The following is a 26,881-nucleotide window of genomic DNA, read 5'->3' on the forward strand; positions in this document are numbered from 1 at the left end:
CGCAAAGTGCTGGAGTAACTCAGTGGATCTAGTAACATCCCTGGAGAGCATGCCAACTGACCCACTGAGTTAGTCTGGCACTTTCTGTCTTTTTTTGACAAAGGTAATTACATTGCAGAGGTAATCTCTTTTGCATGAAGTATTAATTTAAGGCTTCTCTGCTCCCTTAGATGTATGTAAAGCTCCCTTTGCATTTTTTTGGAAGCAAAGAGGAATTGAAACTAGTTTTCTGTGTATTATTTAACCTCAGCCAATGTCACTGAAGCAGATTATCTTTTGTTTTGCACTAACATTGTTTTTTTTTAATTTATTGAACAATTTGTGTTTATTATATTAACTATGAGTACTGTGTTTACAGACCTGTTATACTGCTGAAAGTAAGAACTTCATTGTTCTGTTTTCGGTACATTTGATAATCACTCTTGATTCATAACTCTCTTGACTCTTGCAAACTATCATGCCATTAAGTGGGGGAAATATGTACACATTGATTGCTCTATATTACAAAAGTGATTACACTTCAAAGAACTACTGTTAAATACTTTGGGATGCACACATGAATGGTTTAATGGTTTAAGATGAAACTTAATGATCAGATAAGAAATTCAAGCAAATTCTAATTCAGCGCCTGAATTGGTTTGGGGACTTTGAAAATTGTACAAACCCCACTTCAGCTAAAATATGAATGAATAAAACTTTTGTGTTTTTCATGAAAGCTCTGAATCTCATATCACTTGTCAATGAGAACAAAATACATCGATCGAATTGAACCCCTACACCATGGAATGCTATCTACACTCTACAAGACATCCTTCAGAAAGCAATAAAGTATGTTTAAGGACTAATGAAATTAAAATGACAGAACATGGTCACTATCTAAATGGCTGTGTCAGTACTAATTCCGCAGACCAAAACACAAAGTATTGCATTGCTAACAAATGAAGATAGACCATAAATAGACCCACTCACAAGACCTGAATATTGGAATATTGGAGGTGATTTGCTGAGCTAAATGTTCCCAAAAATGGATAAAGTGGTCAACCACACAGTACTAAGAACTGACATCTAACAGGAAGAACAATGAAAAGAAATAAATAAACAAGGTAGCATTGTAAGAAAGGGAAAAAATATGAATGCTAGAAATATGAATTAGAAAGAAAACATATCAGAATGGCATCAAAAATAAAATGTTAAGAGCCAAGATATTAACAAGCAAACAGTATATGCAAGTAGGCGAGAAGAAAATTATCTGAATTTCACCAATGCACTCACACCCCACACAATGTGTACATATTTTGGCAGTGATGAGTACTTATCTGGAACCCCAGTGAGCCTGAGTTGTCATCAACCCCGTGTTGCACATTAATTGGAGGCTGACAAGATTGTCGTCCAAAAGACACTGGAACAGGCAACAGGAGAAAAGAGACAACTTCAAAACATTTCAAGAAGGAGAATGGCACCTAGAAGGCTTTGTGTGTGAGTGCAGTGGGGTTGAAGACAAGTTGGGGCGATAAAAGCCCTCCTGCTTCTACTGACACTCAATCATCGTCAATGTGAAAAGAATGGATTGACTGGGCTTATACTCACTGGAATTTAGAACAATGAGAGAGGATCTTATAGAAACATATAAAAATCTGAAAAGATTGGACAGGCTAGATGCAGAAAAAAATGTTATCAATGTTGGGGGGTCCAGCTCCAGGGGTCACAGATTAAGAATTCTCTGCCACAGAAGGCAGTGGAGACCAATTCTATGTTTCTACTAGACTAAGTGGACCCGTTGGGCCCAAACCACTCCTGCATTGGTGCAGCACCCTCTCCTCCCCCACTCCCCCCTTCCCTCTCCCCCCACTCACCCCTCCGCTCTCCCCTCTCCCCTCCTTCCCCCTCTCCCTCCCCCCTTCCCCCTCCCTCCCCCTCGCCACCCTCCCCCTCCCTCCCCTTTGCCGCATGCTCAGGGGGGGTTTAGAGTCCTGTCCAGTCCCTGTGCGGGGATGTCCAGTGCTAGACGGCGGTGGCTCTCCCACTGTTGCTGAGCCGCTGGACTGGGCAGCATGGGGAATGCGCTGAGCTGGCCAGGGAGAGGAGGGGGGACGGGGCAGCCAAGGGCAGGCCCAGTGCCAGGCCCAGGCTTCAGCCTCCACCTCCACCAACGCCCAGCCTCACCACTGCTGCTGCTGTCGCCTTTCCCCTTGGCCCACCTCAGGCTCGTGGTTATCTGGTCACGTCCAGGCCCAGGACCCGGCTCCGGCTGCTTCCCCCGGCACCAGGCCTGGCTTTCCCGCCCCCAAGAGACAGTCGGTCGAGCCCTGCTCAACCGGCCCCAATTGCGCAGGCGTGGACGTGTTTGTTCTGCGCATGCGCGGGTGCAGCGGCCATCTAACGTAAGTACCAGATCAATGGAGTCCCAACTGCGCATGCGGGGTTTTTTAAACTTTAAAATGTGAATAACTTTAAAAATATAACACCGATTTCAATGAAACTTCTTCCATAGGACCACGGGACGACGGTAAGTAAGGTGGGCCTAAAATTGTCCACCATCATGTATCGTTTTGGCTGTAGTTCAGGAACAAGGGAACAAACAAGAGTTTTATTATATTGATGTCCTTACCATACATCCAAATCTTAACCTCTCCATTCAAATGCTCATTTTCCATGGTTATTACATCAGGAAGTAGATGGATCAGAGTTGGGTAGAGATCAGGTTCACGTTAAAACATTGAACTTGAAATGAACCATCTATCCATGCGAAAATCATCCCCAAAATTTAGCTTGTATTTCCACAGTTGCTGTTGAACCTTAAAGTGATTTGAATATTTCTTGATTTCTGCCATGAAAGAAAGGGAATGTGAGTCCAAGCAGACCACCAGAGGAAAACACAAAGAAAAGGGGTTAGCTAATAGGTGGGGGGAGAGCATGGTGGAGAATGCAACCAAAGTTGGAGGTGATAATTGGAGAAGAAAAAAGGATGCAGTTGGTGCACTCCATTAAGGAAGGAGGTTGGGGAGTAAAATATAGAATCAGAGGGGGGCATGGCTGGGAGAGAGTAGTTTCAGTTTTGGAGATACTGCGCGGAAACAGGCCCTTTGGCCCACCGAGTCTGCGCCGGCCAGTGGTCCCCACACACTAACACCATCCTGCACACACTAGGGACAATTTACATTTATACCAAGCCAAATAACCTACAAACCTTTGGAGTGTACGTCTTTGGAGTGTGAGGGGAAACGAAAGACGTCAGAGAAAACCCATGGCAGGTCACGAGGAATGCAGTTTCTTCCTACACATCCTATTAAGGGTGTTCTATCAGTTTAAACACTAAGGAAAAAAGTTTGGCATTTGCAGTTTTGTTTTGTGGTAAAAGAAGAGAAAACTATTCTCCTTGACTGCCAAAGATTTTGTCATCTACGGAGTGCAGCATTTTGTAACAGGTGTTTCTTTGACTTAGAGGGTACTTTTGAACCCGGGAGTGTTCACCGCAGACTGCACTCTGAAATCGTCCATGGAAAGGGACTGTTTTGGATGGACTAATCAGTCATTTTGCTGACCAGAGAATAAACCTGAATGCTGTGTGGCCACAAGTGGTGTGAAGGCACAGATGTGATGTGTATCTGTTGCAACAGAACGGCCAACTGCAGTCCTCGATTTCAGGCGGAGTCGAGCGCAAGCTGTTGGCCCTACAGCAGAGTCTGTTCGGCTGCAGAAGTACAGCTTTACAAAATGTGTGACCTCGGTGTAACAGTGAAAATATCTGATTTGGCAATGAGCAGGCAGAAAGAGCAGATGGATGTGATCGGCCAACACTGAGCCTCAAACGCTTCAGCAGGCTCTTGCTTCTTACATGGACTCAATCCAACAACAAAAAGTGCGGAGCGGGCCATCTGGACACTGACGCTGTTGAGACCCGTTAACATTTATTGCAATGGAGTGCAACATTTTTGCCTGCGTTGGATTATCCATCAGCTTTCCTTCTAGATTATGAGTGGTCCTTGATTATGTCGGTTGCTTTCCCAAAGCAGTGCGAAGTGTAGATGAAGTCGATGGGGGGGGGGGGGGTGCTTGACAGAAAAAATAAGCTGATGCTCCACCCAGCATTTCTTCAAGGTGTGTAAGTTAGTCTTTAGTCAGAGGGTGGTGAATCTGTGGAATTCTTTGCCACAGAAGGCTGTGGAGGCAAACTCAGTGGATATTTTTAAGGCAGAGATAGATAGATTCATGATTACTACAGGTGTCAGGGGTTATGGGGAGAAGGCAGGAGAATGGGGTTAGGAGGGAGAGATAGATCAGCCATGATTGAATGGCGGAGTAAACTTAACTGGCCGAATGGCTTAATTCTGCTCCTATTACTTATGACCTATGACCATTTCCACAATCGTTCATGCTGATTTCACATAGTTTTTTGAGGGGAATCTGAATGCTGTTGTTACAAAGTACAATGTCAATTCAGATTCCCAAAAGATAGTGAAATTAAAGTTTGATTCTGATTCTGATTATTGTAGCTGCAATGGAAGAGTTAGAAGATTCAGGGGAAAGGGAGAGAACTCCCTCTTCACGGCAGTGAGATAAATGCCAGGGGCTGTGGGGCCAGTGTGCCAGGAAGGTCAGGAGACTCACTGGGGTCAACAGAGAAGAATGGTGGCAGGAAATGACTACAGTCATCCCCTCCAGATGTGAGAAACATCAGGCATTCCAGCAATGAGAAATACATTTCACTTCCTCACAAGGATTCCTCAAGGAGACTGACCACCATTGAACACTGTCGTCATGAGCCCTTCAGTAATTGGATCAGGGACTCACTGTTGGGATCAGCAAAGGAGGATCTGATGGATTACTAGACATTACCAGTGCTCTCTCAGCTGATTACTGGTGCAAGTTGTTGGCGATTAGGTTTGTAGCGCTGAAAGAGTCAATTTGTCTGGATTAGGCACAATGGTTTTTCAGATTCCCTTATGAAAACTGTCTTTCTGCAGTGAGTTCCTTATATCCCTTGCATCTAAAGCTCTCCTTTACCCTGATAGCTGTGGGTGGAGGTGTTTTACTGGAACTTTGCCTGCTCACCCTTGAATGAATTCAAACTGGACAACTTGAATGCCCAGGAACAAAAGAGATTACAAAAAGTGCTAAACATTGCCCTCTCCATCACAGGAACTCACCTCCCCACCATCGAAGGAATCTGTAAGAGGTGCTGCCTCAAAAGAGCAGCCTCTATTTTAAGTTCATAGGTTTATGTTATAGGAGTGGAATTAGGCCTTTTGGCCCATCAAATCTACTCCACCATTTATACATGGCTGATCTGATCAACCACATACTCCTGCCTTCTCCCCAAAACATCTGACTCTCTTACTAATCAAGAATCTATCAATCTGTGTATTAAAAATAACCAATGACTTGGCCTCCACAAACTTCTCTGGTAATTAATTCCACACATTCACCACCCTCGTACTAACGAAATTCCTCATCTCCTTTCTAAAGGTACGTCCTTTTGTTCTGAGGCTTGGCCTCTGAGGCCTCTCCCACTAGTGGAAACATTTTCTCTATAGCCACGCTATTGAATCCTTTCAGTATTTGGTAAATTTCAATGAGATCCCCCATCATCTTTCTAAACTCTGTTGAGTACATGCCCAGTGCCATCAAATGCTCATCATATGCCAATCATTCCTGGGATCATTCTCGTAAATCTCTTCTGGACCCTCTCTAATGCCAACACATCCTACCTCAGATATGGGACCCAAAACTGTCCACAATACTCCAAATGCGGTCTCACCAGTGTCTTATAAAGTCTCAGCATTACATCTCTGTTTTTATATTCTAGTCCTCTCAAAATAAATGCTAGCATTGCATTTATCTTCCTCACTACCGATTCAACTTGTAAATTAACTTTTTGGGAATCCTGCACCAACGCTCCCACGTTCCTTTGCGTCCACGTTGGATTTCTACATTATCTCGCTATTTAGAAAATAGTCTATGCCTTTATTCCTACTACCTTAATGGATGACTCCACACTGGGCTAAGCTGTATTCCATCTGTATCATCCACTGTATTATCACGTGTGCACAACACCTTGGCAACACTCTCATTTCACTCCTGCTATCAGGATGAAGTTATCGGAGTATGAAAACTGTAACGTCCAGGTTCAGGGACAGGTGCTTTCCAACAACCATCAGGCTATTGAACACTACGAACGGCAACTAAACTGAATTATAAACTGCCTGGGTTGAACTAAGGACTTTGGGCTTTGTTTTGTTTTTTTTGCATGATAATTTTTTTTAAAGTTTATTGAACTTCACTTTTATGTTGTTTGTTCATTATATTATTTGTGTTGTGCTGCTGCAGCAAGTCAGAATTTCATAGTTCAGTTTCGAGACATATGACATTAAAACACTGGTGACTCTCTCGACTCTTGACTCTTGTTCATCTTGCTGTTCGAGCCTGCTCAGCTGTACCTTGGACTCTGGGTCTCCCTGCTGTTCTTCGACAGCACCTGTAGGCAGTGAACCTTGATGAAGTCTCTGTCGTGCTTTTGCTGCAGGCATCTCCCAGACAGATGCAGGCACTGGAAACCCACCTTCAGAAAATGAATGACCTCTCCATGTTCCCATCTCATCAAAGTGATGTTTAGGAGGTCTGACACTCACCCACTCACCCAGTCCAGTAACCAGGTAGGGAAAAGTAACTGCACTGTGTGAAGCACAAAACAAGGTAATAATGCCCCTGCCCCAGAATGATCGGAATTTGTATGGAAGAGGTAAGAATCTAAGTGTTATTCCAAATTCTCTGCAGTATTGCGACCGCCATCTGCTGGGTTGCTCTTCCAGTTTCACCAGCAAACGCAGCACCATGGCAACAAATAGCAGAAGGTTTTATAAGGGAGATGATTTGTTAGGGTTCTTTTTTTCTGATCTGGCTACTGACTAGACATTGCAATCAATGTCAAACCAGTCTGATATACTTCATTCCAAATCTTTGAGCCATAAAGATCCTCAAACCTTTCTAAGATTCTTCCTCATGATGCTCCCCAGACTCCTGCTGCTCAGATAGAATGGATCATCTCTGTATATGGCTCATTACTGTAGATTAAACTAACTTGCATCTTGCAGAGCGACAGTCCAATTTGAAATTCTCTCAAGCAGCATAGCCACAGAAAAATCATGGCAGTGTTTACTTTAGTCATTACTTTAAAGGTACAGCATGGAAACAGGCCTTTCGGCCCACCAGGTCCATGCCGACCAATGATCATCCTGTACACTAACACTATTCTACACGCTCGGGACAATTTTACCAAGGCCAATTAACCTACAAACCTGGACGTCTTTAGAATGTGGGAAGAAACCGGAGCATCTGGAGTAAACCCATGCAGTCACAGGGAGAATGTACAAACTCCATATAAACAGCACACAATAGTCAAGATCGAACCCCGGTCTCTGGTGCTGTAAGGCATCAACTCTACCGCTGTGCCACTGTGCTGCCCTAGCCTTGCTGACTTTGGGATAGTCAGGGGATGTGTGGGGCAGGGTCAGAGTAGCAGAGCGGGAAAAGTTTAGGTGGAAAAGATGGATATGCGGGAGGTGGGGAGTGGGAGGGGGAGGGGGAGGGTTGGGGTGGCTGGTGAGTGCAAGTTGTAGGGGAATGTATAAGGTTCAGAGGGCTGGGGGTTGGATGATATAGGGTCGGGGCATGGGAGATGGAAGGTGTAGAAGGTGGGGAGGATGTACAGTGCAGAAACACCAAAGGGAAGAAATGTCTAGAAGGCAAGGAGAGTGCAAAGGTGGAAACGTGGGTGGAGATGAAGGGAACGGTAAGTGCATAAGGTGGGGAAAGTACAGATGTTAGGTTACAACATACAATGAGGGAGAATGGAGCAGGGATGCATGGATCTGGCAGAATGTGTGAGTTGGGTTGTAAAAGCTGGCAAAATTGCACTGTGTGGGAGTGTAGGGAAAGGGAAGTACCGAGGGTTTGCAGTGTCCAGAGGATGGGAAGAGTGCAGGGGGTGAGTGAGTAGGGGGTAGAAGGGTGCAGTAGATAAGAAGTGGGTGGAGGTGGTGTCAGAGGGGATGGAGTTCGCGTTGGGGAGAGCAGAGTTTGGACATTCTTGTGGTGTGGGTATGCACTCCTTAGGTCTGTTGTCAAGCAGAATTATTGATGACAGCTTCTTATCGTGAATAGATGTTAATTCACGGTGGCGCAGCAGTAGAGATGCTGCCTTACAGTGCTTGCAGTGCTGGAGACACGGGATTGATCCCAACTACAGGCGCTGTCTGTTCGGTGTTTATGCGTTCTCCCCATGACCGCGTAGGTTTTCTCCGAGATCTTCGGTTTCCTCCCACACCCACACTCCAAAGACGTACAGGTATGTAGGTTATATGGCTTGGTGGTTTGCGTAAAATTATCCCTAGCGTGTGTAGGATGGTGTTAATGTGTGGGGATCGCTAGTCGGTGCAGATTCAGTGGGCCGAAGTGCCTGTTTCCACGCTGTATCTCTAAACTAAACTAAAGACACCTGTGCAGTATATTCCAGTGTACAGACAGACGTGATCTAAATAATGTCTAGCTTTGAGCTTTACCCAAAAGGTGCCCGTTTGACTTCCAACATTTCAAGACGTAGGTATTTATCCTGAAATGTGTAACTGGAGCCTGCACTCAAAGTGGTTGCATTGTAGTTAGCAATAGTCAACGTTCTAGACCATCAATCCAGAGACTTAAGCAATAGATAATTTAATTCCTACTGTTCACATTCGTGTTCATAATTCATATTCAATCCAGGAATATTAAGATGGACTCAGCAACGGTAACCATGAAATTACATGACTGTTATAAGATCACATCTGATTCACTAATCTCCTTCAGGAAATAAATTCTGTTTTCCAATCTACCCTGGCTAATAAGTGACTCCTGCCTAACTCAAGTGGCTGTCTGTTGACTACGTCAGATCTTGGCAATGTAACTGATAACACTTACATATATAAGGTCACGGTGAGATCTAGGTGCTGAATATCGGGCTTCAGGACACAACTTGGAAGACATCCAGAATCTTTCGCTGGGGAGGTGTACTGTGGTTGTAATTAACCTGTGTGTGCACAGTGGTTTCCAGACTTGCAGACTGGAACCTCATGTCATTATTGGCCAGCCTTTCTTCTTTAATGGATGCTAGATAACTATATGAGAAAATATTATGCTAATAGTTAATTAAGGAGGGACGTAAGGTGTCTCACATCTCACATGCATACATGACAGCGTTGTCAAGTAGAACTATTTAATTCTTACAGCTTCTAGCTCAAGCATTGTAGCATGTCAAGTAAAGGAAACAAGACAAAGATTGTGTCATTATTTACAAATGCTGTCTGCATCATTTGTAATTCATCAGAAACATGTAGGTAACAGATTGTATCACCAAGTTGTGCCATACATAATAATGGCAGCTGCTAAAGGCCAGTAAATCTATTTGTAAAAATGTTGTTCTCGTTAAAGGTGAAAAGTGTTTACCTTCCCTCTGTTGCAAAAGTACCTTGCAAGAACATCATAATTGAATAAATGACCTGTTTCTTTTGTTACTTAGCAAGAGAAACCATACATTTTCTGATATTGAACAGAGGTTCCACCACAAGGAAATAGTTTATGTCTGGTTCACTCTCTAAGTTACTGAGGAATTATCTAGGAAAGTATGTTATTAACAAAATAGAATGGTTGCAATTTCATCAATTGAAAAGCCAGGTGAAATGTGTTTTGCATATTTTGGCACAGTATATTCGTGGATGCAGAAAGAGGTACAGTATTCAGCAGTAGCAAATAATAGCTCAGTAGATTGAAGATGGATAACAAATTCAGAATGACGTTACAGAGAAAATAATAAAAATGTAGGATTCACTGTCCAGAGAGAATGAGACAGTTGTGTGAGAGGGTATAGACAATAGACAATAGACAATAGGTGCAGGAGTAGGCCATTCAGCCCTTCGAGCCAGCACCGCCATTCAATGCGATCATGGCTGATCACTCTCAATCAGTACCCCGTTCCTCCCTTCCCCCCATACCCCTTCACTCCGCTATCCTTAAGAGCTCTATCCAGCTCTCTCTTGAAAGCATCCAACGAACTGGCCTCCACTGCCTTCTGAGGCAGAGCATTCCACACCTTCACCACTCTCTGACTGAAAAAGTTCTTCCTCATCTCCGTTCTAAATGGTAGAGGGAGACAGAAAGATACAGAGAGACTCCATGTTTATGGTTTGGGTATCCCAGTGGAGGAATAATCCATTGACCACCAGGATAAGCATTGGGCTGAGGTAAGTAGGTTATTTTGTATATTACTCGCTGGAGGTAAGGAATGACGATTGAAGCATTTTGTATAATTAATAGATGAACTAGAATTGTATCAGAAATATTTCTGCCTGCTGAAACTAAAATAGGGGACACCTTTTGAATTAAAACCAGGCAAAACACATCCTTGGCTCTTGATGCTTGACTTCTGATAATATCCCTTCACTCTACATTGCCCAATTGTATTGGGATGTGTTGAAAAACTATTTGATACATATAAATACAAATTATTTTACAAATATTATTTAAAAAATGCACTCAATTAAAATAATTAAGACAATTTAAAATAAAAACATAACCAACCTCTTATCTCCAACCTGGCAAGTTCAATTGAACTAAATAGACCTAAACTCTAATGTGTTAAGATCCTCCTTAGCGTTTTAAATCATTTGTTTATTTTCAATTTACAAGCAATTTTGCTTAAAATTCTTGATGGGTACAGTTCTCCACCATTCTATTACCAACAAGTAATATTTTATGTCTGATCAACAGACCCGATAATATATAATGATACCAGCAGAGGGGGCTGTTCACAAATCAGTGAGTTTGGAATCAGGCATCAGGCACAAGTGTATGAAATTTGGTTGCATAGCATTGCCTTTTCAGCATTACATGTTTGATAACTGCTGCTTGATGAAGTAAGATAAGATTACCAATTGAAATGCACAGCTCAATATTTGCCCATAGGATGCCCCCTGTGTTCATTCAACAGTGGGAGCTGTTTTCCACAGAAGCTGCATAATCCTGCATGCCATTCTTTGTACTACACCTGAACAGGGGCATTGCTAGGAAATATGCAGCACTGAGATCCTCTGGCTGCTGTATATACTCAGCCCAAAGTAATTCATATGGCTACCTGCTCTGTTTCTGAACAATATAAAAAAGGACTTCCCAAGTCAGGAAGTCCCACATTTGGCAGGGCTATGAACCACCTATTCTCTGTATTTCTCATACTCTCAACCCTCCACACCCAACAAGAACAAGGATCCAACTCACTTGGTCCTCACCTTTCACATTATCAACTGTCATCTTCACGGTCACTTCACATTTTCCACCATCTCAACAAGGAGCAGCACAGTGCCGCAGTGGTAGTGTTGCTGCCTTATAGTGCCAGAGACCTGGCTTCGATTCTGAGTACAGCTTTTGTCTGTATGGAGTTTGTATGTTCTCTCTGTTTCTGCGTGGGTTTTCTTCGGGTGCTCCGGTTTCCTTCCACATTTCAAAGACATGCAGGTTTGTACGTTGATTGGCATCTGTGTATTACCCCTAGCGTGTAGGATGTGAACCTGGGATAACAAAGAATCAGTGTATTTGTGATCGTTGGCTGGTGTGGATTCAGTGGGCCGAAGGGCCTGTTTCCATACTGTTTCTCTAATAGTAAAACTAAAAATCTAACAAGATTCAAGCACCAAGCACATTCTTCTATTGTATAGGAAGGAACTGCAGATGCCAGTTTACACCGAAGATAGACACAAAATGCTGGAGTAACTCAGCAGGACATGCAGCATCTCTGGAGAGGAATGGGTGACGTTGGGTCCCGACCCAAAATGTCGGCCATTCCTTCTCTCCAGAGATGCTGCCTCTCCTGCTGAGTTACTCCAGCATTTTGTGTATACCTTCTTCTATTATCAGCAGTGGTGCAGGTGTTAGAGCCACTGCTTCACAGCACTTGGAATGTGAATTCAATCCTGACCTTGTACGTTCTTTTTGTGACCACCTGGTTGACCTAGTTTTCTCCCACATCCCAAAAAATTTGCAGGTTGATAGGTTAGGTGGACATTGTAAATTGTTCCTGGTGTACTGGACAGTGATAGAATCTGGAGGGACTTGATGAGAATGTGAGAAAAATAAAAATGGGATTAATGTAGAATCAGTATAAATGGTGGTTGATGGTCATCAAGGACTCCATGGGCCAAAAGGCCTGTTTCAGTGTCATATGACTATGATTCTATGACGTGAAGGATATCATGAATGATTAAAAGGCTGCATGGTGACACAGCAGTAGGAAGGCTGCCTTATAGCGCCAGAGACCCTGGGTCAATCCTGACTAGGGATGCTGGTAATACAGAGTTTGTACGTTCTCATCATGACCTGTGCGGGTTTTCTTCGGGAGCTCCGGTTTCCTGCCACACTCCAAAGAATTACAGGTTTGTAGGCTAATTGGCTTGGTAAAATTGTAAAATTGTCCCTTATGTGCATAGGATTGTGTTAGTTTGCGGGGATTGCTGATCGTTGCGGACTCGGTGGGCTGAAGGGCCTGGTTTTGTGCTGTATATCTAAAAAAAATTAGGGAGGAGACCAGAGTGCCCCGAGGAAACTCATACATGTTCGGCACAGACATTGTGAGCCAAGGGGCCTGCCTTGTGCAGTGTTGCTCTGTGTTCACCGTCTGGCGCGGCCTGAAATAGGCCGCGGGATTTTCTCCGCCCGGCGGGGGCTTCAATGTCGGGAGCCCCGACCGCCCCGACGTGGCAACTTCAACAGCCTGACCGTGGGAGAAGATGGCAGGGGAAGAGAAAAATACATTCTGGCCTGCCATCACAGTGAGGAGGTGACTGGAGGAGACTCACTGTGATGGATGTTTCTTTTGTTTGGTGTTAGTTTATGATTGTATGTGTTATTGCATTTTTATTGATTATTCTTATTGGTCTTGTTGTTGAACTGCGGGTAATGTTTCATTTCACTACACATTTATGTGTATGTGACAAATAAACGACTATTGACTATTGTTAACTGAGATAAGGAGCATAGCTTTCGGTCAGATGGATGAATCTAAGCATACCCAAAGACAATGCAATACGATAGGATACGATAAAAATTTATTCATTCCCAGGGGAAATTGGACTATGGAGGGAAATTGGTCTGCCAACAGTCACAGCACACAAGGTACACGAAAAACTTGAAATTAAAAGTGAAATCAAAAAGAAAAAGACAAGCGACTGTTGTGTGCACAGCGCCTTCACCGGAACAAATGAACAAACTAACAAACAAATGCAGGCTTTATCCTCTGGGCAGAGGATTCTAAACTAGAGTGCCTCCCCTCTCCCCCACACCGGGTCCCCTTTTGTTCTCCCACCATCCATCACGGCGGTCCCCCCACCCCGGGTATCCATTGTCTTCCACTCACCCCCTCACGCTCATCGACCGTTGATCGCCACCGAGGTTCCCGCCGCCACCGAGGCCCCCATTGCCGCCAAGGTGACCACCGCATCTGAGGCTCCCGCTGTCGCCAAGGGTCCCCTTGCCGCCAAGGGCGCACCACCCCCGGGACTCCTGCTGCCATCGACACTCCCGCTCCCGCCGAGGCACCCGCTGCCGCCGTCAAAGCTCCCATCGTCACCTCCACTGAGGCTCCATCAGCCCAGGAAGGCTTCACCGCCCGGCTTCTCCGCAGTCCCCTGGGAGGCCTGTGGGTCGTGTCGGGCCTACCGGGGCGCGTTCCAGTCGGTGCTGCGGTTGTTCGACGGGTGGATCGGGCCCACGTAGCTCCCCGGGATACTTCCATCATGCACGTGGCTCCCCGGGACACTCCTGCCACATGCACGGCATCCCGGGACAGTACTGACTTAGATCAGTAAACCTATGGACACAAAAGGAATCAAGCGAGGTGTTAGTTAGACAGAGGATGCATGGAAAATGAAGGATCCAGTACGATCTTTTGAATATTGGGGAAACATCTATTGGGGATAAGACAAACTCCTATTTTAACCTCTTCTTTTAATGAACACTGATCTGTTGTCCCTCTTTCTTCAGGTCCCTTGAACTGGATCGCATATGCTGTGTGTTCCAGGAATAAGCCTTTAGGCCCAAAGATGCTGTGCAATCCAGCTTTCTTCTGCCTTATTTCATAAACATTTATTAGTGTAACCCTCCACGCCCTTCTCTCGCATGGACTTGCCTAGCATCACTGTAAGAGCATCCAAAGATTCACTTCAATCAATAAAACAAAATAGGATTAGTGTAGGATTACAGTAAATGTTCAGCATGGATTTGGTGGGCTGAAGGGCTTGTTTGAGCAAAGAAGTCAGCTGTTCATAGAATCATACAGCATAGAAACAAGCTATTCAGCCCACTGAGTATGCTGTGTGGTACTATGCCCCTCTCATTGTTATTAAGGCATTGTAATTAAATAAATAAGGGAGAAAGGTACATAGGGCATCATGACAGAGTGAGACTAGGCAGGAGTTTGCTTAAAAGAAGCACAGAATGATGGACCAAATGCCCTGTTTCTGTGCAGTTAATTCTGTATGAAAGTGTCCTGCAAGCACAAAATGAAATCTGAACTACTAGCAAACATTGCTTCATGGAACCCATTATCAAATACAGCAGTTTTGCTATCAGACAACAGCAGAGGTTGTATATAATCCATGATAAAGGATTCCATGCCTGAATAAAGACATTCTGCTATTGCGCTATTCAGCCACAAGATGACAGCAGTGCTCCTGCTCTGAGTGACTCCCACCGACTGAAGATACACTAGGAGTGGCTTAACCTGGTGCAGTGGTAAGTTTGCTGCACTGGAAGTTGTGATTCACCAATTGAATTAAATTTTCTGTAAGCCATCTCAAGCAGCAATAAGAAGTCAAACTTTAATCACCTCGCAAATTTCCATTATTCCACAGCACATTTCACTGAATCACTAAAACGAGCATTAAAGCTCCACTTAATCACACTCAATCTCAAAACTGAATGTGAGGTTGATATTTTGCCATTTATGTTCAGAAACTGAAAGGCATATTATTTCATCCTCTCACCAGTCCAAAGGAAATTAGCCCTTCTCATACACCGATCAGCCAAAACATTATGACCTGATGAGCCAAAACATTATGACCACCTGCCTAATATGCTGTTGGTCCTCCATGTGCAGCCCCATACGCAGCAGGGTGCGATGCACTGTGTGTTGTGACTCATTCCTCCCATGACCACCATTCAAATTTTCTGTGACTTGTGCCACAGTAGACCTTTTGTAGGTTCAGACCAGACGGGAGAGCCTTCGTTGCCCTTGCACATTAATGAGCCTTGGGCGCTCAACAGTCTGTCGCCGGGTTATGGTTTGTGCCTCCTCAGACCACTGTCGGTAGGTACTCACCATTGCTGACCGGGAGCACCCCACAAGCAGTGTGAGAGGGAACAGAAATGATCTTGCCCGCTCACTTCCTGGCCCTTGCAGTGTACAGTTCGTCAATTTGGGGAAGGTTGCAGCCAACAACCTTCTCAGCTGATCGAACGATCCGTTGCAGCCTCCGGATGTCGTGCTTGGTGGCTGAGCCAAACCAGACCATGATGGAGAAGGTGAGGACGGACTCAATGATAGCAGTATAGAATTGGACCATCATCGCCTGTGCAAGATTGTGTTTCCTCAGCTGCCGCAGGAAGTACATCCTCTGTTGGGCCTTTTTGACTATGGAGTCAATGGTGGCCCGCCATTTAAGGTCCCTGGAGATGATGGTTTCAAGGAACTTAAATGACCCCACAGATGTGACCATAGTGTTATTGATGGTGAGTGGTGGGAGGGGAGGGGGAGATCTTTGAAAGTCTACAATTAGTTCCACTGTCTTCAGAGCATTGAGCTCCAGGTTGTTGCGATGGCACCAGGACGCCAGCTGTATGACTGCATATGTTCTTGATGTACCACAGCCTTCTTTACTCAATATTAGACAAGGTTGAACCTACACACACACACACACACACACACACACACACACACACACACACACACACACACACACACACACACACACACACACAAAGCTCTTTACAAAACTTCCTTTGTGCAAAATAATTTCTTGGCTAAATTTTTATGTAATTAATTTATTCTCAATATTCGAGCAGAGTAGAACATCTGAGGGGTGTTTTTCAGGTGTTTTTTTTTTAAAATGTAGGATTTAATTTGGGGATTGTATTGAAAAATTCATTATTTGCAAGGACATCACTTGATCCGTTCAAGGGCACATTTTGTACTTCTGTATATGAAATTAATTCAGAATAAACAAACCTAAATCCTTGAGCAATAAATCACAACATAAAGTATTACTTTAGGCACTCTGATCAATTATTCACTATTGAGATTAAAATTCCAATTAAAAGCTCATCAGCATATCTGTCCATCTTATCTCTGCAACTCACTTTATCACTTTGAAATTCTTTACATATGCTGTTAATTAAAATGGCAGTATGTTTCAGACAATTATTGATAAATAGCCTCTGGAAGTAATTTATAATTCCATGCTCTTGGTGAACTGGCTGATCCATCAGGATCACAGATTGGAATTTCATACATTGACCTAATGTGATTTTCCAAACACCTAAACGGAAGGACATGTGTCTGGAGGTTATCTCCTATGACATTGAGAGCAGAACAGCAGTGCTGGATAAGTGAGTAGAAGAGTGTTTCAAAGACGCTTAAAAAATGGAGATCAAAAATAAAAATAGAAAATGCTGGATATACTCAGCAAGTCAGGCTATATCTGTGGGAAGTCATAAAATGCTGGATTAATTTAGCAGGTTATGCAGCTCTCTCTGGAGAACACGGATAGGTGTCTGAAGAAGTCTCCTGACCCGAAACATCATGTATCCATTTTTTCCAGAGATGCTGCCTGACCCATTGAATTACCCCAGCATTTTGTGTCTTTCTTTGATAAACCAGCATCTGCAGTTCCTTGTTATTACATGTCTGTGGGGAAGTTTCTCTTGCACTTGGTATTGGTATTGGTTTATTGTTTTTTTAATTATAGTAACATGCACCATGATACAATGAATAGGTTTAGATTTATTACTGTCAGGTGTACCGAATGCATTGTTTTGCTTAACATTTCCTTATAATGATAAAGCCCTGTCTCAGGATCTATGTTTCAATGGTGTATTGAAGAATGGGTGGTTGGAGTAAAATAGAGGTGTCCTTTCTATGGAATGCGCAACAGCTTCAGAAGTCCTATTGGAGTAGTGCAACTAAACTCGGTCTAATGTGGCTGCTGCATCTGTCAGATACATGAGTTTTGATGACACCCGCCGGGTTCATGGTGATAAGAAAGAAAGGCTTTACTTTTGAAATTGTCACATTTCTCAATGACAAAACACTCCTGGTTCACTCCAATCCACCGCTTCCATCAATTACTATCAAACCTGCAAATCATTCCTGGGATGAAACATTTGTCGTATGAGAAGGAATTAGGCAGAATGGCTTATTGAGTCGCTGTTAATCTTCAAACACCCATTTACATTAATCTTACACTTGACATAGAACATTGAAGATAAAACATGGAACACTATAGCACAGGAACAAGTCTGTGGGCCCACTATGTTGTGTCTATATGCTGAGGAGAGTGAGATCAATAGGAGTTGGTGTTGGGGCTTTGGAAGAACATTAAGGTGCACATATCCTCAGGCCTGATGGGATCAATCCAAGATTACTGAGAGGCAAGAGAGGAAATTGTAGGGGTCTTGACAAAGATCTTTGTATCTTTTCTAGTCACAGGCAAGATCCCAGACGATTGGAGAGTAGCCAATGTTATTCCCTTATTTATGAAGGGAAAGTAGAAATAATCCAGGATATCACAGGGATAGGATTTACTTGCATTTGGAATGGGCTAATTAGGGGCCGTCAGCATGGTTTTGTTCATGGCAGGTCATATTTTAGGAACTGATATAGTTTTTTTGAAGCGGTGATGAAGATGATTGATGAGGTATTTGGTCCCTCATGGTTGACTGATCCAGAAGATTAAGATGCATGGGATCCAAGATAATGGTCATTTGGATTCAGAACTGGCTTACTTTTAGAAGAGAGAGGATTGTGGTGGTAGGGTGTTATTCTGGCTGGAAGTCTATGACCAATGGAGTTCCACAGGGATTTATGTAAGGACCACCAGTATGGCTTTGCATATTAAAATAGCCTCTTCTCCTGGCAAACATATATCGGCTAGTACATCTTGTACTTCTGTTCTATTTCTAATGGGGTACCAGTGGCAGTAAGAAATCCCCTTTTTCTCCACAGCTATCCTTAGTCATCGACCACCCAGAGGTATATCTTGAGTCCTTAAAGATGCTAACCGATTGACCCTCTGCCATTTGGCATGCTTATGACAAGGCTCTCAACTCAGCCTGTTGGGCTGAACATCCTGAGGGGTAGACACCCCATCGCCATTACCTCATCTAGGCTGGGAACAGGGCATCCTGGTTTCCTGATATCGTTAGAGACAAAGGAAGAGCTGTCCGCAAAAAAGGATCTGGTTGGGATTCTGCAGTGGTGTTACTACTGCCAAGCTTATTTCTTTGATTTTGTTCAAAATGTCCACACAGTTATGTTCTCTCCCTTCCTCCTTACCTGTAGTCCTGACTTGTATGAGCTCCCTCTTTCATAGGTAAATCTTCTGTTGCAAGTACACAATCTCTTATTGGGTAATTTGCACTTTGTCGATGCTGGCCTTTGGCCTTTCTTATGGAGGTGTTTCAGCAGGTAATGAAGATCCTGTTCATATTATTCTTCTGTTTCCAAGGCCAGCAGGATATTGTCCAAATAGTGGATGACTGCTGAATGTATATGAAGTAGTTCAAGCAAATGGTTTTGTTAGGCCATGTGGAAAACCTATTGTGAACACCTTGTGGGAGCCAGGCCAAGGTATACTATTGTTGAATGGTGAAGCCATTGTCTGGCCTCAGGTATGTCACAAGTTCCATTTGCAGAATTCCGCAATCATTCTTATCTTTGGCCCCTATTGGATGGTCCTGTAATTCTTCCTTTTACAATCTTTGAATGAACCAATGTGACAGTCTTTAAAATACAGCTGAGTGCGGAGCTCCATTCCCAGAAGGACTTGGTACATGGAGCCTACCCAGACTGGTGCTATTAATTTATGGGGTCCGAGACAAACAGGTATCAGCTTTGTTTTCCTTATCAAGCGACCAAGTCCCCCTACCTCGGGGCAGTCATCGCCTGTCCCTCCAGGGAAAGAGAGTCTCCAAACTCTAGAGATAGGCACATCAGTTCAGCTCCTGTATCCTGGAGAAGGTCCAAGAGATGGTCGCCTACACTCGCCATTACAAATACTCCATCCCCGCGTTATTTAACAAGTATCAGGAGGGGAAGTGGAACTATAAGGGTGGGTTCTGGATGATTGTTTTCATCAGCTGATTCAAAATATCTATTTACCCCTTAACTTAGATTTTTATTCCATTGATCTATACACATTTCAGAAACCATACATGAGTTGATATCTATGTAAAGGACAGATCAGTTTGTTCATGTTTTTACTTTTTTTTATTTTCAGCTTCTTATTTCAATAAACTTGACCCCAGCCAGTGGGGATGAAATATTTTGTAACCTTGACTACTGGATGCTCTTTCATGCATATGTGACCCATAATTTAAATACTTATCCATGTTACAACCTGGTTAATCTCATTGATGTTCCTTTGTGAACTAGCTAGCTCATCACTGTCTGCCTTTGATCATTTAAATACTCATTGAATAGTATTGTCAGCCAGGCAAGGTTGTGACATTGTAATCTAATATCCTCTATCTTCATAATGGAATAATTATGGATTGAATCAAATATCTTCTTCAAGACAGATCACAGAATGTTTTGAACTACATTTGCAGCACTTTGGTGTATAAAGAATATCTTGCCTTTTTTTATAGGTTTGTATAGTAATGACTAATGTATGTTCACCCACATACATTAGTCATAGAGTAATACGGATCGCTAACAGAATGTTCAACCCACCAAGTCTGTGCAAGCCATCAAGCACACAGTTCACATTTAAGGGCAGCACAGTGGTTCAAGGGCAGCACAGAGGCACAGCTGGTAGAGCTGCTGCCTCACAGTGCCACAGTCCCAGGTTTGATCATGACCTCGGATGTTGTCTGTGTGGGGTTTGCATGTTCTCCCTGTGACATGAGGATTTCCTTTGAGTGCTCCAGGTTCCTTTCACATCCCAAAGACGTGCAGTTTTTACATTTAATTGTCTCTGTAAATTGGTCCTAATGCATAGGAAGTGGATGCAAAAGAGGGATAACATAGAACTAGTGTGAATGGGTGATCGATGGTCAGTGTGGAGTCAGTTGGCCAAAGAGTCTGTTTCCATGCTGTATCTCTAAAGAAAACTAAACTGAACTAGACCTACACTTATCCCATTTTATTCTCCACAAATTCCCATTAACTCCACCCAGATTCACCCACACAAGGGGCAATTTTACTGGAGCCAATTGCAGTAATCATCCTGCAATTCTTTGGGGTGTGAGAAGCATCCTAAGGAAACCCACACAATCACATGGGGGACATGCCAACTCTACACAGACAGCATCTGAGTCAAGACTGAACCTAGCTTGCTGGAGTTGTGAGGCAGCAGCTCTACTGGTGAAACTCTGCTGCACCTTTGCGGAACCTCTCTATTTCCCCATTTCATGGCTCCCATTCATCTGCTATATATCTAAACTGGTATCATCTTCATACATTGCAGATTACAGTGAATTTTTTTGTTGTTTTCTCTCTGATGGAAGAATGAAAACCAAATTTACTGGCGAAGAGTATTCATAACATTATTCCTTTCTGACTATTTGCAGAATCAAGTTTTAAGCTGCACCCATTGCTCGTTGCATGGTTAAAATTCTCATGACATCAACCACAATTGATACGTTACACTTTCTTCATGGTCTACAATTTATGGCTGGAATATACTGTAGAGCTTACATCACACATTGATCACCTATACTGGCTGCTTGTTGGCAGGTGCTATTAAACATCTTGCTTGATTAATACCTGCCAACCGTGTTTGAGTTTCAGGGTCTATTCAATATACAATGCCAATCCACTGGGGTTACCTGTGGCCCTTTTTTTTTTACACTTCCCATTCCTAATTTGTGATGTTAGACTTGTCTTAAAGTTTTCCACTTCACAATCTGCCTGCATTTCTTCAGCTTTAATTCATATATATGTCTGTCAGCTCTCTGGCAACTTTTACAACATTTCTGATTAGTTCCTTTAAACAAGAAATGGTCATTGCCTACAGTCAAAAGGCAGTAATTGCTTCTTGTACCCTTTCTGCACCAGTTCTGGTTTTACGAAGTGCAGTTCCTATTGTTTCAGGAGGAAGAATGTGTGGTGATACATTGTAAGATAATACATCTGATTTATGATTCAATTAATTACGAGCAATGTGTGTACCAATTATAATCCCTGTGTATATTATGAATAAAGAATATTTTTGAATTTAAAAAATGAATTGGACAACATGAGATTGAACCCACGATGGGAGATGAGGAATTTAAATTCAAATTATTAAATAAATTTGATTTTGTTTTCAAAAATCTAGGTTGTCAAATCATTGCAAAAAAGGCTATCTAGTTCACTAATTTCTTCAGGGAAGAAAAAATGCTGTCTTAGACAATAGACAATAGACAATAGACAATAGGTGCAGGAGTAGGCCATTCAGCCCTTCGAGCCAGCACCGCCATTCAATGCGATCATGGCTGATCACTATCAATCAGTACCCCGTTCCTGCCTTCTCCCCATACCCCCTCACTCCGCTATCCTTAAGAGCTCTATCCAGCTCTCTCTTGAAAGCATCCAACGAACTGGCCTCCACTGCCTTCTGAGGCAGAGAATTCCACACCTTCACCACCCTCTGACTGAAAAAGTTCTTCCTCATCTCCGTTCTAAATGGCCTACCCCTTATTCTCAAACTGTGGCCCCTTGTTCTGGACTCCCCCAACATTGGGAACATGTTATCTGCCTCTAATGTGTCCAATCCCCTAATTATCTTATATGTTTCAATAAGATCCCCCCTCATCCTTCTAAATTCCAGTGTATACAAGCCCAATCGCTCCAGCCTTTCAACATACGACAGTCCCGCCATTCCGGGAATTAATCTAGTGAACCTACGCTGCACGCCCTCCATAGCAAGAATATCCTTCCTCAAATTTGGAGACCAAAACTGCACACAGTACTCCAGGTGCGGTCTCACCAGGGCCCGGTACAACTGTAGAAGGACCTCTTTGCTCCTATACTCAACTCCTCTTGTTACGAAGGCCAACATTCCATTGGCTTTCTTCACTGCCTGCTGAACCTGCATGCTTCCTTTCATTGACTGATGCACTAGGACACCCAGATCTCGTTGAACTCCCCCTCCTCCTAACTTGACACCATTCAGATAATAATCTGCCTTTCTATTCTTACTTCCAAAGTGAATAACCTCACACTTATCTACATTAAACTGCATCTGCCATGTATCCGCCCACTCACACAACCTGTCCAGGTCACCCTGCAGCCTTATTGCATCTTCCTCACAATTCACACTACCCCCCAACTTAGTATCATCTGCAAATTTGCTAATGGTACTTTTAATCCCTTCGTCTAAGTCATTAATGTATATCGTAAATAGCTGGGGTCCCAGCACCGAACCTTGCGGTACCCCACTGGTCACTGCCTGCCATTCCGAAAGGGACCCATTTATCCCCACTCTTTGCTTTCTGTCTGTTAACCAATTTTCTATCCATGTCAGTACCCTACCCCCAATACCATGTGCCCTAATTTTGCCCACTAATCTCCTATGTGGGACCTTGTCGAAGGCTTTCTGAAAGTCGAGGTACACCACATCCACTGACTCTCCCTTGTCAATTTTCCTAGTTACATCCTCAAAAAATTCCAGTAGATTTGTCTTTACCTGACCTGTCCAAGATATGACTCCAATTCTATTATGTGTCAGATACTATATGGAAACAGGCCTTGGTCCATTGAGTCTATATCAATATCACCCACCAATTTACAATACACCCTTTTGATTCTTCCGTCATTCCTATCATCTGTTCCCAGATTGTACCACTCATTTAGACACTGAGGGTATTTTTCAGCTGCCAATTAAACTATCAACCAGCATATGCTGGTTGCAGCTACTCACTGCACTGAATAGCTCCTTCAGTGACAGACTCTTTCACCCCAAATGTGTGAAGAAAAGATATAGGCAGTCCTTCCTTCCCGCTGCTGTGAGACTGCACAACCAGCACTGCTCCCAGCAGACGAGTCAACAGTAACAGTTAAGGAATACACAGTAAATTTATGACAATTTACTTTATCTTTACTTTTATTTATAATGAATGATCTCTTGCTATCCACTTTGCTGCTGTAACACTGTAAATTTCCCCGGTGTGGGACAAATAAAGGAATATATTATCTTTGGGATGTGGGAGTAATAGGAATCTGAGGGGTAACCTTTTCACGCAAAGGCTGGTAGGTGTATGGAACAAGCTGCCAAGGAAGGTAGTTGAGGCAAGTATTATCACAACATTTAAGAATCATTTAGGTATGGGCCAAACGCAGGTACGTGGGAATGGTGTAGTTGGGTCATGTTGGCTATGTGGGCAAGTTGGGCCAAAGGGACTGTTTCAACACTATGAAACTCAATGACAATGACTCTATGACTCTCTAATTGGGAGAAGCTCACGCAGCCACAGAGGGGACATGCAAACTCCACAGTGATCTGGATTGTACATGGATCTCGGGAACTATGAGGCAATGGCTCTACTAGGTGTACCATTATGCCATGGGAGACTCAGTTCAGAACAATTAATGATGGACAACAAACAGCAGCAATGCTGGTGATGTCCCTATGCTATGAATGAACTAAATAACCACCAGCATTCTTTATATGGAATGGCGACATTGTCTTAGGTTGCAAGATTTGCCAGTTAGGTTTGTATCAGTTTTAGTTTGGAAGACCTAGATGGAATTTGATTAAAACAAAAAGGATCTTTGATAAGGTGGGTGTGGAGAAGATGATTCCTTTTGTGAAAAAATCTAGAAGTTGGGAATTACAATTCAAATTGAAAGGATTGCCCATTTAAGACAGAGATGAGGAGAAATATTTCCCGATGGGTCTTTGGAACCCTTTTTCTCAAAGGGTGATGAACACAAAGTCTTTGAATATTTTTAAGCCAGTCATAGATTGATATTTGAAAGTGACTGAAAAATGCCTGGGATCAGAAGAAAATAGGAGTCGGAGTGGGCCATTTGGACCCAAAAGCTTGACATTTCCCACAAGAAGGGAAGAATGCATGCTTAGAGATTACAATCAGATCAGTCATGATCTTATTGAATGGCAAGGCAGGCTTAAAGGGGCAACTGTTCTTAATTTATATGTTCATCTTTTTGAGGCAAAGCCCTTTTATTTTATTCACTTTATATGCAAGATTGATTGGTTTTTTTTTAACAGATACATCAATGTTTCTTTAATGTTTCACAAGGCTGACAACAAGCTGTTTCTAACTCTTTCCTGTTTTCTGAAAGTACTTACTTTTACTTAGCAGAAAGAAGCACCTTTTATTTAACTTACTGTGAAACTTTGCTGCATGCAATTTGGCTTAATGTACACAATAGTAAATACATTTCTAAGTACTTCCACCAGGTGCACATTAATTAAACTTTTCTACCAAATCCCATTTGCTCCATTCGAATTAGTGCTGGTGTTTCAAGTTTTCCATCACAGCTGTAGTCCATATTGTTGAGTAGCCTGGTGAAACTATATTTCTTTTTTGATTTCAATGGCCTTTCCACAATGGAGCGCTGAAACATTGTATCTCCAAGGTTTAATTTAGTTTAGTTTAGAGATACAGTGCAGAAAAAGGCCCTTCTGCCCACCAAGTCTGCACCAACCAGCGAACCCCGTACACTAATACTATCCTACACAAACAAGGAACAATTTACAATTTTACTAAAGCCAATTAGCTTACCAACCTGTATGTCTTTGGAGTGTTTTGGGAGGAAACCGGAGCTCCTGGAGAAAACCCACGCAGGTCACAGGGAGAATGTACAAACCCCACACAGACAGAACCCATAGTCAGAATCGAACCTGGGTTTCTGGCGCTGTAAGCCAGTAACTCTACCATTGTGCCTTTGGTCTGAAGCATGAACTTTGACCGGAACACAATGGGTTACCTCTTATACAACCGTGGACTTTTTTTCTAATTGTGTTTGCACTAATGTCTGGGTTTTTTTGCACAACCTTTTACTTTTCACTGTCTTGTAGAATTTATGTGTAATTTATATATAATTTTATATAAGTTATGTTTTGGAGTTGTCTGCATCCATGTACCTGTAATGCTGCTGCAAGCAAAATATTCATTAAACCTGTACCTTTATTTTTGTGCATATGCCAATAAATTCAACTTGATTTGACTTGAGCCCTGTCTTCAAAATCCCAAAATGTTTTTGGCCTTTTCTATAACTTTATTAAACTGCAGTCACACTTACATTTCATAATGAAGAGGGTTTAATGCCTTTTAAATTGTCAACCTTTGAGGGTTGTGCATGCTTAAGTATTGAAGTAAGGCTGAAATTACTGGATTTATGGACACCAAGAAAATGGGATGTTAGGCAGAAAATTGGACGATGGATAAATCTTAATAAATCACAATGGATTCCTTCCCGCTTTTATCTTAGTCTTCGCTGTGGTGTGGGAATGAGTACTGCTGCCTCGCTGCACTAGATTTGACAGAGACCTAGGGTGCTTTATGTGTGGAGCTTACAGCTCTTCCCTCTGACCATGTGGATCTCCTATGGTTTCCTCCCACATCCCAATAATTAGCTATTTGATAGTTTATTTGGATATTGTAAATTATCCCATGTTTGTGCGGGGCCAGGAGCACAGTGGTGGTGGGAGCGGTGGACCAGAGAGAAGTTGATGAGCAGATGAGAGAGAATGGGAGTCAAAGAAATAAGTTGGGGGATGGGATTTCTCTGTGAGCCTGATGGGCCAAATAGCTTCATTCTGTGCCTTAAGAAAATATGAATAATCTCCTACATTCCAAAAACGCAAAGTCAGAAAGGCAAAAGGCTTTTACATAGGCACATGAATATGCAGGGAATGGAGTGATAAGGATCCACATGCAGACAGAAGGGATTATTTTAATTTGGAATTATGTTCGGCACAGATATCATGTGTTGAAGGGCCGGTTCCTGTGCTGTGCTGTTGTCTGTCCTATGTTAGATTAGAAATGGCAGTTTCAGGGCATAAGACAGATTTATACTGACTTTTGTCATCGGTTCTGATTGGAATTGTTAGCATTTTAAGATTGAAACTGAAGTCTGCCCTGAAAATCCATGCACACGCAATAGAATTTGACCTATTTGAAGCATACAGAATTATGAGGAACATAGATAAATTGACTACTCACAGTCTTTTTATCAGGGTAGAGGATTCTAAAACTAATGGACAGGCTTAAGGTGGGAAGTGAAAGAGATTTGAGAGGGACCTCAGGGGCAATCTTTTCACTCAGAGGATGGTCTGTATCTGGAACGAGCCACCAGAGAAGGTGTAGAAATAGATACAATTCTGAGTTTCAAAGGACATTTGAACAGATGTATGGACAGGAAGGTTTTAGAGGGATATGGATCAAACGCATGCAAATGGGAGTAGCCCAGATTGCCAACATGGCTGATATGGTCAAGGTACGCTGAAGGCCCCTGTTTCAAACAATATAATTCTATGCCTTTTTGACACACATATTGCAGGCTTGGATCAGTAATAAAACTAGGCTTATAATTGTTGTATTCCTTAGCACTGACACTCTGCATGTCCAATGGCCAGAG

This window comes from Rhinoraja longicauda, chromosome 7, assembly GCF_053455715.1.
Source record: "Rhinoraja longicauda isolate Sanriku21f chromosome 7, sRhiLon1.1, whole genome shotgun sequence".
In the NCBI taxonomy this organism is placed as follows: Eukaryota; Metazoa; Chordata; class Chondrichthyes; order Rajiformes; family Arhynchobatidae; genus Rhinoraja; species Rhinoraja longicauda.